The 17,967-nt window shown below is 37.7% G+C and overlaps 1 protein-coding gene across 1 annotated transcript in view; it reads left to right on the top strand.

Moving 5' to 3' along the window:
- The window catches only part of LOC306987877 (uncharacterized protein), a 108,921-nt gene that overhangs the window by 61,276 nt on the left and 29,678 nt on the right, over positions 1–17,967 (top strand). The gene's annotated exons all lie outside the window — the stretch shown is intronic.

Below are 17,967 nucleotides of genomic sequence, written 5' to 3' on the forward strand. Positions count from 1 at the left end.
AGAGAGGCTGCCAGGGTCTTATCAGAACTGCGCCAGGGGGATCGTTCGGTGTCTGACTACGCCATCGAATTTAAGACCCTGGCGGCCGAGTGTCGCTGGAACGAGGAGGCGCAGTGGGATAGGTTCCTGCATGGGCTGGCCGACCGCGTCCAGAGGGAGATCTACGCCCTGGACCTGCCCACCTCCCTTAACAATCTTATGGATCTGGCCCTGAGGGTGGACTCTCGCCTAGCTCGGGTGGGACCCCGAGCGCCATCAGACATGCCTCGCGGAGGTAGGGAACATCTACGGTCCAGTGGCATGGACGCGGCCGGTCCCTTCGATCACGAGCCTATGCAGGTGGGTAGAGCTCGGCTTTCCCGGGAGGAGAGGGAGAGGCGGAGGTCCCAAGGCCTTTGCTTGTATTGCGGCGGAGCGGGGCACTTTGCATTCGCCTGCCCGGTAAAAGGCCAAGCCCGATAGTAAGTTTGAGGCTACTATCGGGTGGGATCTCCGCCGAGAAGTCCTCATCCACATCCACCATCCTCCCGGTAAGACTCCGATGGTCTATCCACGATCACCCATGCACCGCACTGGTGGACTCCGGGGCAGAAGGTAATTTTATGGATCCTGACAAAGTTAAGGCTGTGGTAGACTGGCCAAACCCAGATTCCCGTAAGGCCCTACAGAGGTTTCTGGGGTTCGCCAATTTCTACCGGCGTTTCATTCGCAACTTTAGCCAACTAGCCGCGCCTCTGACTGCCTTGACCTCCCCCAGAATTGCGTTCAGGTGGACAGAAGCAGCCGAAACTGCTTTTTCCAAACTCAAGAGCCGCTTTGTTTCGGCTCCCATTCTCATCGCCCCTGATCCTTCACGTCAGTTCGTGGTGGAGGTCGACGCGTCAGAGGTGGGGGTAGGCGCAGTTCTTTCCCAACGCTCTCCTTCAGACAACAAGATGCATCCGTGCGCGTTTTTGTCTCATCGTCTATCACCTGCTGAGTGTAATTACGACATTGGCAACAGGGAGTTGTTGGCAGTCAAGTTAGCCTTGGAAGAATGGCGCCACTGGTTAGAGGGGTCAGGGGTACCCTTTATGGTCTGGACCGATCATAAGAATTTGGAATATATTAGGACCGCCAAAAGGTTGAACTCCAGGCAGGCTCGGTGGGCACTTTTTTTCGGCCGTTTCGATTTTTCCCTCTCGTATCGTCCGGGTTCCAAAAACATCAAACCCGATTCTTTGTCGCGTATTTTTGATCGTTCCGAACACGCATCTACTCCCGAGCGCATTTTTCCTGAGAACTTAATTATCTCTGCGCTCACTTGGGAGGTCGAGTCGAGAGTCAAGCAGGCTCTAGAAGGGGTAACGCCTCCGATCCGGTGTCCTCCTAACCGTTTATTTGTGCCAGAGAAACTTCGTCCAGACGTCATTCAGTGGGGTCACTCTTCTAGTCTAGCCTGTCATCCAGGAGTTAGTCGTACTCTATTTGTAGTCAAGCAACGATTCTGGTGGCCGCTTATGGCTCGCGACATTCACGATTTTGTTTTGGCTTGCTCAGTCTGTGCCATTGGCAAGGCGTCCAATCGACCCCCAGATGGGCTACTCCAACCGCTGTCGGTGCCTTCGAGACCCTGGTCCCATATCTCGCTAGATTTTGTTACCGCCCTCCCACCCTCCCAGGGTAACACGGTAGTTTTAACCGTGGTGGACCGGTTCTCGAAGGCAGCTCACTCTATTCCCTTGCCCAAATTGCCCTCAGCCAAGGAGACAGCGGTTGCAGTCGTTAATCATGTCTTTCGGTTACATGGCCTCCCGACAGACGTGGTTTCCGACAGGGGACCCCAATTCGTGTCCAAATTTTGGCGAGAGTTTTGTAAGCTGCTGGGGGCGACGGTCAGTCTGTCTTCGGGGTTCCACCCCCAGAGCAATGGTCAAACTGAGAGAGCCAACCAGGATTTGGAAAGAACTTTGCGATGTACGGCTGCGAAGAATCCTTCCTCCTGGTGTCAGCAACTGTCTATGGTGGAGTACGCCCACAATTCGTTGCCAGTATCGTCTTCGGGCCTTTCTCCTTTTAAGTGTAGTATAGGATACCAGCCACCTGTTTTTCCTAGTCTGGAATCCGAAGTCGCGGTCCCCTCTGCTCACGCCTTTGTCCAGAGGTGTCACCGCACATGGACGAGAGCCCGGGAGACTCTCCTCCGTGTACGGGCACGCACCAAGGCCAAGGCCGATCGCCACCGGTCTAGGCCTCCCGTATACGTCGTCGGTTCCAAAGTGTGGCTTTCTACCAAGAATATTCCGCTCCGCTCCGTGTCTAATAAATTAGCTCCTAAATTCATTGGCCCGTTTTCTGTCACCAAGATTGTTAGTCCGGTGGCAGTCCGCCTCAACCTTCCTCTAGCGTACAAGAGAATTCATCCGGTATTCCATGTGTCTAAAATTAAGCCCGTTTTCTTTTCTCGCATTAATCCGCCTGTCCCGGTTCCCCCACCGCCGCGTCTCGTAGATGGGGAACCATCCTATTCGGTCCGTCGCATTCTGGACTCTAGGCGGAGGGGACGCGGATTTCAGTACTTGGTGGACTGGGAAGGTTACGGTCCAGAGGAGAGAAGTTGGGTTCCTACCAGTGGCATCCTGGATCACTCTCTGATCGATGATTACAATCGACAGGTAAGGGAGTCTGGGAACGCCGTGAGGCGTTCCTAGAGGGAGGGGTACTGTCACGGTGGTCAAGTGCATTGCCTCCTTTTCGTCTCGTGTCTTTGTTTGTTTATGTGTGAGTGGGCGTTGTCCCGCTCACGTGTCTATCAGCGCTCCAGCTGATTACCATCATTATCACTCACAGCTGCAGCTCGTTCCATCTCCCATAAATACTCACCTCATTCTCTGTTTCAGTGTCGGATTGTTGTTTGTTCCTCTCCATGAGATCGGTCGTGTCTTGGGTTCCTTCTGTGTTTCCTGTTCCGTGTGGTATTCCTATTCACTTCACGTCGGCACCTGGATTGGATCAGCACTACTCACTTCACCTGCACTCGTCTGACCATCGGGTCCCTGCGTGAGCCTGAATCGCCAGCCTAGTGGATAGTGGACTGAGTACTTCTTTGTGTAACAATAAATATTCTGAGTACCTGCTTTTGCTTCCTGTGTTCCTCCCGTGACAATAACACTAGTTTCGATTCGTCACCAGGGCCAACTCCTAAGCCCTCCTTCACCAAATGGCCTTCTGACATCTAGGTCAGAGGTCCTTGTTCGTCTGTTCTCTGGAGTGTCTCTCCCTTCTGCCTCCCCAGGTACATAAAAAGAATCTTCTCTCACTACAAGTGAGAGTCACACATGTGACATTCTTTGAATCATCTATATTTTACTAAAGATCAATGAATATCATAAAACCGCCACTACAACTCCTCACTTTTTATCATTATTAATCAAACATAATAATAATAATAACAACAATAATAAATGCAAGTTCAAGTCATTACATCACATCATAAAAATCAGTCTCCTTGAACCTGTGAAGAAAAAGTTTAGAATGAAGAAGCATAAGGCTGTTTTTTTGTGGGGGAAAGCCCCATTAATTATTTAGCAAGCAAGTAAACAATTTACTAATGCCGGGCTCACTACCGCAGTCACACTAGTAAGGAAAAAGATTATAGCACAGTAGGAAAACAAACAGATAATAAATAAATAAATAAATAAAAATAAATAAAAAATAAAAAAAAATAAAAAAATCCCTCAGTTTCAAACCCTGTCCTTGTACGCCATCTCGTAACACGGATGACTGCTACTTTTAACCCTCTTTACATATCAATCGTTCTCAGAAAGAAAAAGAAAACATCAACACATTAAACTGTAATCTCTACTTGAATCATCTGCATAATTTTGTTCATCCCCATCATCATTCAGATAGACTGTCATTTTCAATTGAACAGACATTCCAGTTTTCTCACATTCACCCATGAATAACAAAATTATCAGAATAACACATACAATCATAACTCATACACATTCAACATTTTCCCCATATCCATTTCCCTAACCATATTTTGTTCTTTTACCTTTAATTCAATCAGGCAGTGGTTCTACTTAATCAGCTTCAATAATAATCCTTATTATTTACATTAATTAATAGATCTTCTCTTCCTGAAAACCTTTGCCTTAAATATTTTCTAATAAATCAGTAACCAATCAAATCATTTGTCATATACCAATATCAATACTAAACCCTATTTCAATATAATCAGATAAAGTCCTCAAAATCATCACAAAACCACCTTCTTAAACCATTAGTTGGTCCACATCCTCCTCCAGGCGTGTTGATCATCTCGTTCGCCCCATGGACCTGTGAATGGAGACCTTAAGTATTTTGTTAGTGACTGCTTGTCTTTTCCTCTCATCCCTTTTGGTGTGACCTGTGGAATTTTCACCATCTGTTTACAAACTGAAACATATTATCATTAGACATTTCTTGTTAAATAAAGTCAGAGTCCTTTTCCCCTGAAAAACACATATCGTTCACAAGTCAATATTCATACATTTGGAAGCAGAATCAGTTCAGCTTGATGCAATCCATCCTGACATTCTGCAACAGGAAAATTTTAAAGTTATGCTCTGCCATTATTTCATTGGGCACATTTTGCCCTGTCTCCCAATCCTGCATGCTCTCTGTAAAGCAAAACAAATTTTGAGGTTATTGTCAGATAGTAAAGTACGTGCTGCCACTTCGATGTCCTGGCGTTTCCTGTTGAAACAATCCAGACAGCAATTTTGTTAGGCAGAAGACTGGCTTCTTTCAGGGCTTTTACCCAATTACCCCTAGTGTTCTCCCAACATTTATTCCTAATAAAACATAAAGCATCCCCCTTTTGATGGTCGACACAACTCGATCATCAATTTAACATAACATTTAACATAGTGTCTTCGATAAAGTCTGCCATCAACACTAACCCAAACGTTGTCCCTCAGACAAACTTCCTCCAGGCATCTTTCTCTGCCTCCGATAAGAAAATGAGATTGTGACTTTTAAGTGAAGAATGTAATATTTTGTTTCAAAGTACTTGAAGGGCAACGGCCCTCAGTCTCGCCACGTATCCTGCTTTTTCAGGTCTGTTATTTTGTCTCGCAACTCAGTCCTCTTCAACCATTTTAAAGTCATCAATAGTTTATCAGGTCAGGTCATGCTGTACAGACTTGGTCAATGTCAGTCAAAAAAACAAAACAAAAACATTCTCCTCTTGTTTACGATAATCATATATGGCTCTCTGCATAATTTGATATTGACTTAGCCAATGTGTCACATCTTTGTTGTTGCTGTCAAATCTATAACATCTTCTTTTATTTTTTAACCCAGGATCTACAACTCCACAATTCCAATTTATATAAATACCTAAACTTATCCAAAAGTAATTCAAATCCACATCATAAATGACTAAAGTAATTACTATCAGACGGAGCGTGATCTTAAAGCTCGTCCCATGTTCTCTATCATCTTCTCATCAGATTCACTCAGCATTTGCCTTCTTTACAATTTGTCACTTGCCTTAACTCATCTGTAATGAAAAAACACTCTCCAGAGGTTAAAGACACAATATACTCACTATTCAGGCGGAATAGCTGCCCTAAACTAACACAAGACATAAAGTGCTGTCCCCATCACACACACTTATGCTAGACACACATACAGCATGTTAACTGCTCATTTACAATGTTCGCTTTTTTTTATTTTTATATTAACTCTAAAAGTATAATATTTAAGGTTTAAATAAGATTTAACCTTCACATCTTTCTGTAGCTTTTATATAATTTTACATGGCCTTTCAAACCGTTTCAAATGTTCTATCTGTTCATTATTCATTTTTTTCTTTAGAAAAGTCAACTGGGTTGTTTTGGTTTATCATCATTATTTTGTTTAAGCTTGCCTTACCAGGCCTGATAACAGAAAGACAAACAGAGTACCAAATCCCTTCCTCCACTCAGCAGTCTCTCTTACACAAATAATCTTTTCAAACAGCCTCCTAAGACTGAAACTTAATTAATCATAGAACCCTTAATAGTTCATAAATGTTAATATACAAATGTTTAACTCAAATTAGAACCATTACAATAATCTAAAATACATTATGCTATGAGTATTTATAAGGTTATCTTTAGTTTGAATACTTGTATAAATTCTCAATTCACCTAACGTTACTGGTCCCAAAATAACAAGTACAAAAATGTCACTTCTCAATTCAGGTCTACATTATTATTTTAAAGACTCCTTTAAAGTCATTCAGTTTTACAATCTAAAATATTTAAGTACTTTTTGCCCTCTGAATGGCAATGATTTCCTTTAACATGATTTCTTTTAACATCTCATTATGCTATAATTTTCAACTATAAATAGCTTATTGTCACGACAGGCCAAGATAACAGCCTTCTGACATTGAATGAGACCGAGACTCAGGCCTTCAGGAGTTGGTACAATGTTTCTCTTCCCTAAACATTCTCTACTTTATCATACGTTTTCAATATTAAAAATAATTTTAAAGTTGTCTTTTGCCCATACATCAGGGAATTTCGACATTACAAATTTCCACTCATATTGAGACTGTCATACTGGCAGTTTCAGCCAAGTCCCAAAGCTTATCTTTTGAAACCAAAACATCATCTTCTAGCTCCTTCATGGTCAACACCAAGCTGTTTGTTTAAACAGATCCCTTTCTACAAAATTGTTTTTACATTTAGCAACCCAGTGCTACTGCTTCTGCTTATTTGATCTTAAATACAAATAGTTATTATATTTCTCAATAACGTTTCATTAAAACATCCTACATTTTAGTTGTCAGGTTTTCAATTACAACTTTATCTGACAATATTTTCCATATTTTCTCTTCTAGGGGTTTACCAATCTACAATTAGGATCTTCCAAAACCTTTTTTTTTTAAGCGTTTCATTATAAGACAATCATATTTTTAGTTACCTTTACTTTTACAAATATTTTGCTTATCTGCAATTTACATCTACTGGTACTTTAGTTCTTTCCTTTTAAAAGGATTTCCTTACAACTTAAATCTTTCAACTTTCTTTTCTCTTTCAATCTACTTACGACTTCCATCTATCAACTTTCTTTTCTCTTTCAATCTACTTACGACTTCCATCTTTCAACTTTCTTTTCTCTTTCTGAGTGGTCATTTACAGTTACTGCTAAACGCAGCTGACCACAATTAAAACACTCTCTGTCCCCTTGCCTATAGTTCGATCACCTTGAGCTTTCTAGCAGCACCAACTTACTGACACCCTTGAAGCAGTGTGTCCCAATCAGAATGTAAACACAGCTGATAAGCAGTTCTCTGTTCCTCTTACAGTCCACCAGTGGCGGATCACACTAGCCAAATCATAATCTTCCTCATTATTATTGGCAGAACATTAATTTTCATAAACTGCACGGAAATCCATAAATTGTTTCTAAGTTGTTTTCACAAAGTTTCTATTTAACTTTAACACTTGTCCAGGGAAATTATCCCCGACCCATAATTTCCTTTTTAAAAAAACAGACAATGTCTTTTTCTCAATGACTTAATATCAACCAAATATCTGACATTTTACATTATTGAATTTCAAAATATGTCTTTACATCTCTCTAATTCGGTATTATCATCAACAACAGTGATTACAATAGCAAGTACACATTTAACACCCGGAAGCCGGGCTGAATAAGCACGCGCTGTTGCTGTACTCCCAGCATAGCTGGAGTCTTTAGGTTCAAAAGACAATGGTCAAACCAAAAATAAACATAATTTCACTCTTTATTTTACCACTAAAATATAGAATTGTTCCCCATTTTGCTTAATGAAACATTCATTATCTTAAATCTTTTCAATCCCTGTTAATCATACTCAATACCTTATCATTATTATTTTTAATCTGAACCTCACTTTTCATACCATTTCTTAATCTGACTTAACAGGCGTTCATAAATAGTTCCATAAATTTAATCAGAAATGTTATTTTCATAACATACCTTTTCTACAGTTGTTTTCTTCTCAAAATGGTTAGTCTGCAGATTCAACAAGTATTATCATTACTGTCTCTGTCCCACTTATCCTACTTACTGTTTTTACAGAAACCAAAATATCATATTACTCAAATCTCAATCCTTCACAAAGAGGATCAACTTTTGTTACAAAAAAAATCTTCTGACATCTAATGTCATGCATCCATCTAATGGGTGAAAAATAAAAAATAAACCCTTTTATCAGTTATTCAATCTTACTATATGGCAATACATTCTAGCCAACAACTCATTGTCTTTTCACACTTTTACACACGTTGAACGCAGACACAACAACCTTTGTTTCTCACTGCCCTGTTCAACTGATTCCAGTACCATCTTTAATCTTGTGGCGCTCAATATCATACATTTCTGCCCTTAATTTTATCTCATTTGACAAAACACCGGTGTACCAAATTTCGCAAGCTTGCTTTTAAAACATCCCCATACTTTGGCTGTTTCACTGTCTTCTGTGGATTTTCCTTTGCGCGCGTTCTCTTTATTTGTCAGACGTCTCTGAAACAAACCCGATCTTTTCTTTTAACCCAAGTCGGTTGGGTTCGCACTATTAGTGCTTCTCCTAATTATGGTTTACCAAAAATCTGTTACGATTTTCTTGGCTCCCCTAATTAGTCTCAGCACCCAAAAATAACTCGCTCCGTGGTGGAACAATTAATTTTCAGGTACCTATCTGTATGAAATGTCTTGGTCTGTCACAGTTCTCAATTAATTCCAGATTATTTATCTGCTTGAAATATCTTGTTCTGTCACAGACCTCAATTAATTTCAGATTATTACCACAGAAAACAGTTCCCAGCCAATATGGTTCAATCTCACTCTTCCCCCAATTAAACTGAATTTAATTACCTTACTCAGAGATGTTGTTCTGTGCCACCTTGAGTTCTTTTGATTTCCAGTGGTCGATCCTCCCGGGCTCTGACATCGGCCGGCCTCTCTCTCTTAAGTTTACGAGGTAGAGCTGGAACTTACTCAGTCCAGGTGGCCAAACACCGTCCGATCTCAGGTCCAGGAGGCATCGTCCAAGGAATCTCACTTCTGACACCAAATTGTTGTGGCAAAAATTCATCAAACAAACATCACTGCGTAAGGGAGACTCAGAGTCAAATTATAAAATTAAAAGTATTTATTCTTGCAAGAAGGAGCAGTCTAATACACAGCTGTTACCCTGTGCAGAAGAGTGACACACCCCCAGACAGACTGAACTAGCTTTTTATCCTAATCTTCAAGGCCTTCTCCGCAGAGCCTTCCCCCCACAGTAGATTTCCATTCAGTAATTTTCCATAGACAAGGAAGCCATAACACTAGTTTCGATTCGTCACCAGGGCCAACTCCTAAGCCCTCCTTCACCAAATGGCCTTCTGACATCTAGGTCAGAGGTCCTTGTTCGTCTGTTCTCTGGAGTGTCTCTCCCTTCTGCCTCCCCAGGTACATAAACAGAATCTTCTCTCACTACAAGTGAGAGTCACACATGTGACATTCTTTGAATCATCTATATTTTACTAAAGATCAATGAATATCATAAAACCGCCACTACAACTACACTTAGTGTATTTAGACTACTAGTTGGCATATCAACACTATAGAGTGAAAAATAATAAGACTTATTTGGAAGATATCACCGAACATGTATTTAGGGTGAATTAAGGGCGATTGGGACAGGTTTTGAATTTCCGCCTTGTGCAAGGTTTCTTGCCATAAATTAAAAACACAGCCCGATACACTAATACTGAAGATGTTACCTCCATTTTAACAGGAAAATGCCTCCATGAATTAACTGTTTGACAAACGCATTTAACCACAAACCTTTAATGGAAACAATATGGTTTATTACTGCAACACAATCAGTAAAATAAATGTTAACTATAATGTTTCTATTTTCAGAATTGTGTGGTTTTATTTGAGCAAAATCTAGCTAGTTCATGAATATTTATTTAAAGCATACAGAGCATAAACAATGGTTCTCTATTGTAAGGTTAATCGTTTTCTTAAAGCCTCCAAGCACTGTCCCAATCACCCAAAACCATGCTGTCAATTTGGATGGATAGGAGAAAATTAAAACAACCTATTCTGAAAATAGAAACATGATATTACATTTTTTTAACTTTTTTTTTTTTTTTTTTTAACTTATTTTGTATCAGCAGTGCATCAAATTCGTGTTTCCATCAAAAGTTTGTACAATATAGTAGCTGCGACCATTTTAGGACCTTATTATGAAATCAGCAAAAACGAATGTAATTTTCCTCAGTTCATGTATTTCAGGGTCAACTTCCTGTTTGATGCCTGCCCCGCCCACTTACAGGATGTCACACCAATAAGGGCATCCCATTTTGATTAGGCCTATGCAGTCTCACAGCTAGGGCTCAGCAAAAAAAAGTTTTTATTTTCACTCATTGGGTGAAAAAATAAACTCTAGTTATACTGTCTCATTTTCTAATAATAAATTATTTCAATCTCCAAGATAGTTAGATACTTTAATGCTTCACTAACTAGTAGAATATACTAGTCGGATTTAAATCCCAGTTGCGCAGATTGGGAACATTACTGCTATTAGAATGCTATTCCATACAGTTACCGATTGAATTAGCATAATTAACTTTTTTACATTTCTGTTGAGAAACCGCAAGATACCGGTGAATAACGACTGAAAGGAAGAACCTGAATATTCAGAAATTAGTATTTCAGGAAATGTACAGCATTCGTACTGACTCGTCTATGTGTGTCCTGTTCTGTGAGAGCTGTGTGTGAAGGGAGGGGAGTGTTGTCATCAGCTCTGTGTTTTAATGAATATGTTTCTTCATCTATTGGCCTGCATTGTTTTGAACTATGCTGTTTAGCTGTTTTTTGCAGTGTGTCCATTGTCAAAATTATATAATTTTGAATTTCTTAAAAAAAATGCTATTATGTTGTACAAAAAAACATTTGTATTTTAGTTTGTCTGGTATATATATATATATATATATATATATATATATATATATATATATATATATATATATATATATATATATATAATTTATTTTTATTTTATTTTTTGTATAATATTTTAATCTGTCATATGATCATGTTACTATGGGGCATGTTGTCACATTTCACTTCCATTATTTCAGGGTAAGTCAAGAAAAGGAATATACACTGTGTTAATGAAACAAAACCACATAATTGTACTAGACATGTGTGAAATTAATGTGGGGAAAAATAAATACTCTGAAACCCAAGTGAATTTACACAAACTGAGAAAGTCAAAAAGTGTTAGGTTGTGCCCCGCTCTTTACATTATCCCAAACGTCTCCAACAATGTTTTAATCCAGATAAATCAGCAATTTTACTTTCGTAGAAACCATAGAAACACCAAAAGATGCTTTATTATATTATGTGTTTATTAGACAGATGACCAACTGTTTGGATACATTTATCAACAGAAAATGAATAATTGTTAGCTAAAAACAATTAGTCTCATTGTTTGAATCTCGTTTTCTTGATTTACTGCGAGTAACATGTTTGTACCTCAAAGACACTGTTTTGTCAAGTAGCTAACAGCATAATCAGACAGAGCTTTATTTATAGTACAGCATTTTCTCCAATATACAATTTTTAATTAATTTCATGCCATTTAGAAACACAAGTCTTTATTAATATGATATTCTAATATCAAGCTAGTTCACTGCAATGTGCATCAAGTGTCTCATCATACCAGCCACTGAGCGAATGCACACGGTAATGTAACTTTCAACACACTCAAATGTATTTTAGTATGATTGTTCTGACCAAGTAAAACAGCGTTGTGTTACCCCACAATTTTAATTTGTCAAGCAAAGTGACCAGTATGAGTAGTAATTCAGCACTTGCGGTTGTTCTAGAATGGAATAAAATAATGTGAATTTAAGTGATCAAACGTAACTGTGACAACGTTCAAGTTCAGGGAAATGAGGAGGCGGACATTAAATGTAACTTAAATCATACCTTTAATAAAAAAATAAAAAAATAAAAAAAAGAAAGGAGCTGCAGCGAAATTAACTATATTTTTATACCATTTTTTTTTACAAATGAGGTTGCCCCCAAAGGAGGTTGTTAGAGGTTTTGTCAGATTTATCTCACTTCTGGATACAAATACACACTCTGTCTTTGTGGGGGCTTTTCATTGGCACCAGTTGTTATATTTTGGTCCCCGTACACACACCCACACTAATACTGTAACTGTTCATTTGTGTCTTCAGGTGTGTTCGGTGGTAAAGCAGATGAAGTGATGAAACTGTCAGCGAAGGAGGGAGATTCTGTTCATCTAAACACTGATGTGTTAAACAAAACACATGATGATATGATGCTGTGGTATTTTAATGAAACTTGCATAGCTCAAATCAATGGACATCCCCATACAAGCTGTTTATATAATGGTGAAGGCGGGAGATTCAGAGACAGACTGAAGCTGGACTATGAGACCGGATCTCTGAACATCACAGACATCAGATCTGAACACGCTGGACGTTATGAAGCCGAGATTATCAGAAGAAAGAGTTCAGCCAAAACACAAAGTTTGAACAGAAACAGCAAGTGTGACCGCACAAAAATCATCAGAAAAAGCAGCACTCATGATGATACAAAACATAAAACATTCATTGTGATCATCACTGGTGAGTCACTCTATATTATTTACACTGAAGTATTTTACAGATTGAATACTGTAATTTTATTTGTATTTTGTACTTCTAATCTTGTATGTTATTATTCATATCTAATAACCTGCTTTACAGCGCAAACTGATTGCTGGGATTTACTATCGTCACAGGAGCTCCAGAAAGGGCAAGTATCACCTACAGATACTATAGTGAGAGGAAAACATCTTTATCTTGCAAAATTAGTGTTTAATTGTGCGTGTGATTATATTTCAAAGCAGATGTGGAGAAAAAAGAACGGAGAGCTTCTGTAGAACGTCTAAGTGAAGGTGAGATGTTTGATGACAGATGTGCTGATTTTCTGAGTTTCTGTAGTTGTTTATTTCACTCTTTATTTTCTGTGATTCGTTGTTTTTTTAGATGGAGAAAGATGAAGGTCACATGATCAGAGAGGATCGTAAACATGAAACATGAAATGCTTTGCTGGCCTCTCATTAATGATAAATCACTTATGCAAATATTAAACCATCTGTTACTGAAACAATAGATAATGTTAACTGTGTGGCGCTCATAGTCATATTTTCTAGCTGGGTGTTAATCAATCATTTATCATCTAAATGTCCTGTAATTTACTGCAAGAACATTTCAACCTTATTTTAAATATGCTTTTAAATATAAATGTTATATTAAATATATAACAAACTGCATTTAAACTGATTTAAATATCTGATAGTTGCAGCTTCTAAACTTGCAGTGCATTTAATCTTTTAATCCTGCGTCTTCTACAGACGACATAATATATATTTATAAAAATACATTTAGACCGCTTAACATAGTGATTGCTATCAGGATATGAAGAGACTTTCAACCGGCATAACAAAAATAAATTCTAGAGAATTACCAACCGCACCTTTGTGTTATTTGTGCTTGTGGAAGAAGTTTGAAACAGAAAGTGACTTGGTAACTTGTTTCTCATTCATTTTGATGCATAAATACATTTTTCTATAAATAAATAAGTATTTTTATTTAAATCACAAATAACTTGTAGAATTCAGCCTTTCTGCTAAATGTATACAACAAATGCTGTGTGATTGTTAGAAATGAATGAATGCAGTGACTGTTTTTGTCAAAACAACTTAGATAATGTTCAGATAACATACTATTTTGAGTTTCTTTTGCCAATCTCTTCATTGTATTAACTCCAATTTATAATTGTACATACTTTTTTTCCAAGTTAAACTTACAATTGTGTTTTACAGTGTATATATTCGAAGTTAAAATCTTAATTTTCTCCATAAAGAAAAATGTACTTTTGATGATTCTGTATTTAAACCTTTATAACTGAAGTTTATGCATATGGTCCTGTTGAAGCCTTCAGTCAGTATTCACGATCAGTTACCAAAATGCATTTAATTGACAAATTGCATATTTAAAAATTACACAACCCAATAAAAACAACCATATAATCAAGGCAAATGTTACATCATACTTCCAGAACTAATACTGAAATATTATTGTCCCTGTCTGTTGCACTATAATATTGCCTCATAATGAACTTTACACTGTCTGTTGTTTTTGTTGTTGTTGTTTTTTAATAAACTGTTTAATGCTTTAAATGTGTTTTTATTCAACCGTCATTAAATTTGAAGTAATTCATAGTTTATTCTTATTATGACACACCTTCAGTTTTAATACAGGCATATATATATGATTCATAGATGTATACTAGTTGGGTAGGTAATATTTATTTGTGTTAGATTCTACAGTGATTTATTGGTGAGAAATATTTTTACATTTGTGTTGCTGCATACATAAAAATATCAACATACATTAATGTCATCCATGTTACAATTCTTTGTTAATGAAACTATTTTTTCTTAAATACACAGTACACGTCTGCAACAGAAGCATGATCTCATAACTTTCACAGGTGATCGCTCCTGAAAGGTTTATTTGAACTTTATGACATTAGGGCCGGTTTTACAGACAGGGTTTAGCAATGGCACTGATATACTTTATATTTGTTAGTGCAAGTTAAAACAGCTGGAACATCAGGATAATAGTGCTGCAATACAAGATTTAAAATATTCCAGTTCAAAGATGTATGTAATAGTGCAACAATTTTACACAACCACAATGAAATTGAAAGCTCAGAATAGTCCTTGCTGGTGTAACGGCATTGGGTCATACCTGAACATTAGCTCAAATGATCTATAGGGAATTTTAATAACTAATCATGAATATGATTCATATATTGCATATTACATTTACATTAAATTATCGAAATTGAAAATAGATAGATTATATGAATATATGAATAATCAATCACAACGTCTTATAATTCCTCATTCACATATTCATAATCTTATTTCAGATCGATTATGAGATACTCCTTAAGGGAAATTAATGTAATTATCAAATAGGTGTTTGTCCAGCAAACGACCATATTAACCTATCAATTTCTCAATAAAGTTATCCCTTCTTATAAACTCCAAGAAATATTAACTTTCCGGCCGTGAACATTAATTTTCCTGTGTTTATAAATTAAACTACTCAATGTAGTAAATAATAAGAGCTGGTAGCTCTTGGATCTGATCTCATTGACTTTGAATTTATGAACCTTCAAACAGAAACAGTCATGGATATATGGTTTTAATAAATGCAAAACTACAGAATATGCAGATGTTGTGGCAAAAATTCATCAAACAAACATCACTGCGTAAGGGAGACACTCAGAGTCAAATTATAAAATAGAAGTATTTATTCTTGCAAGAATAGGAGCAGTCTAATACACAGTTGTTACCCTGTGCAGAAGAGTGACACCCCCCCAGACAGACTGAACCAGCTTTTATCTAAGATTCAAGGCCTTCTTCTTCAGAGCCCTCCTCCCACAGTAGTTTTCCATCCAGTGGTTTTCCATAGACAAGGAAGCCATAACACTAGTTTAGATTCGTCACTAGTTGGCCCATAAGCCCTCCTTCACCAAATGGCCTTCTGACATCTAGGTCAGAGGTCCTTGTTCGTCTGTTCTCTGGAGTGTCTCTCCCTTCTGCCTTCCCAGGTACATAAACAGAATCTTCTCTCACTACAAGTGAGAGTCACACATGTGACATTCTTTGAATCATCTATATTTTACTAAAGATCAATGAATATCATAAAATCACCACTACAACTCCTCACTTTTTATCATTATTAATTAAACATAATAATAATAATAATAATAATAAATGCAAGTTCAAGTCATTACATCACACATCATAAAAGATCACTCTCCTTGAACCTGTGAAGAAAAAGTTTAGAATGAAGAATCATAAGGCTGTTTTTGTTGGGGAAGGCCCCATAATTTTTTGCAAGCAAGTAAACAATTTACTAATGCCGGGCTAAACTGGGAAACACTGTTCCCGAGCTTCTGACAAGCAGACCCTCAGTCACACTAGTAAGGAATAAATAGTTATAACACAGTAGTAAAACAAACAGATAAAATGCAAATGGTAAAAGCATAAAAAAAAAAAATTTAAAAAAAAAAAACCTTTACATATCAATCGTTCTCAAAAAGAAAAGAAAACATCAACACATTTAACTGTAATCTCTACTTGAATCATCTGCATAATTTTGTTCATCATCATCATCATCATCCAGATAGACTGTCATTTTCAATTGAACAGACATTCCAGTTTTCTCATTCACCCATGAATAACAAAATTATCAGAATAACACTTACAATCATAACTCCTACACATTCAACATTTTCCCCATATCCATTTCCCTAACCATATTTTGTTCTTTTACTTTTAATTCAATCAGGCAGTGGTTCTACGTAACAAGCTTCAATAATAATCCTTATTATTTACATTAATTAATAGATCTTCTCTTCCTGAAAACCTTTGCCTTAAATATTTTCTAATGAATCAGTAACCAATCAAATCATTTGTCATATACCAATATCAATACTAAGCCCTATTTCAATATAATCAGCTAAAATCCTCAAAATCATCACAAAACCACCTTCTTAAACCATTAGTTGGTCCACATCCTCGTTCGCCCCATGGACTAATGGGATGGTTGCGGCCTGTTGGTGTAGGTGAGCGGCTTGGACCCAGGTGTCACACTGATCTCCTGAGATCACAACCGCACCCCCACTGGAATGAACCATTTCCTGCTTGCTGTCACCTGTGAATGGAGACCTTAAGTATTTTGTTAGTGACCGCTTGTCTTTCCCTCGTCCCTTTTGGTGTGACCTGTGGAATTTTCACCATCTGTTTACAAACTGAAACATATTATCATTAGACATTTCTTGCTTATTAGAGTCAGAGTCCTTTTCCCCTGAAAAAAACATATCGTTCACAAGTCAATATTCATACATTTGGAAACAGAATCAGTTCAGCTTGATGCAATCCATCCTGACACTCTGCAAAAGGAAAATTTTAAAGTTATGCAATAAAACCCAGGCCAGGACAGTTAGCAAAATTCATCCATAGCCATTATTCAACACATTTTGCCCTGTCTCCCAATCCTGCATGCTCTCTGTAAAGCAAAACAAATTTCGAGGTTATTGTCAGATAGTAAAGTACGTGCTGCCACTTCGATGTCCTGGCGTTTCCTGTTGAAACAATCCAGACAGCAATTTTGTTAGGCAGAAGAATGGCTTCTTTCAGGGCTTTACCCAATTACCCCTTAATAAACCATATTTGGCAATTGTTATACCATCCCCCTTTTGATGGTCGACACAACTCGATCATCAATTTAACATAACATTTAACATAGTGTCTTCAGACAAATTTCCTCCAGACATCTTTCTCTGTCTCTGAAACAAAATATTACATTCTTCACTTAAAGCCACAATTTCATTTTCTTATCGAAGTATTTGAAGGGCAACGGACCTCAGTCTCACTGCGTATCCTGCTTTTCAGGCCTGTTGTTTTGTCTCGCAACCATTTTTAAAAGTCATCAATAGTTTCTTTTATCAGGTCAGTTCGTGCTGTACAGACTTGGTCAATGTCAGTCAAAAACACATTCTCCTCCTGTTTACAATAATCATAAATGACTCTCTGGATAATTTGATATTGACTTTGTTGTTGCCATCAAATCTATAACATCTTCTTTTATTTCACCCCACGATGGACGGAGATATACTCCACAATTCCAATTTATATAAATACCTAAACTTATCCAAAAGTAATTCAAATCCACATCATAAATGACAAAAGTAATTACTACCAGACGGAGCGTGATGACCAATCAACTTAAAGCTCGTCCCATGTTCTCTATCATCTTCTCATCAGATTCACTCAGCATTTGCCTTCTTTACAATTTGTCACCTGCC

This window comes from Phoxinus phoxinus (genome assembly GCF_949152265.1).
Source record: "Phoxinus phoxinus genome assembly, chromosome: 20".
In the NCBI taxonomy this organism is placed as follows: Eukaryota; Metazoa; Chordata; class Actinopteri; order Cypriniformes; family Leuciscidae; genus Phoxinus; species Phoxinus phoxinus.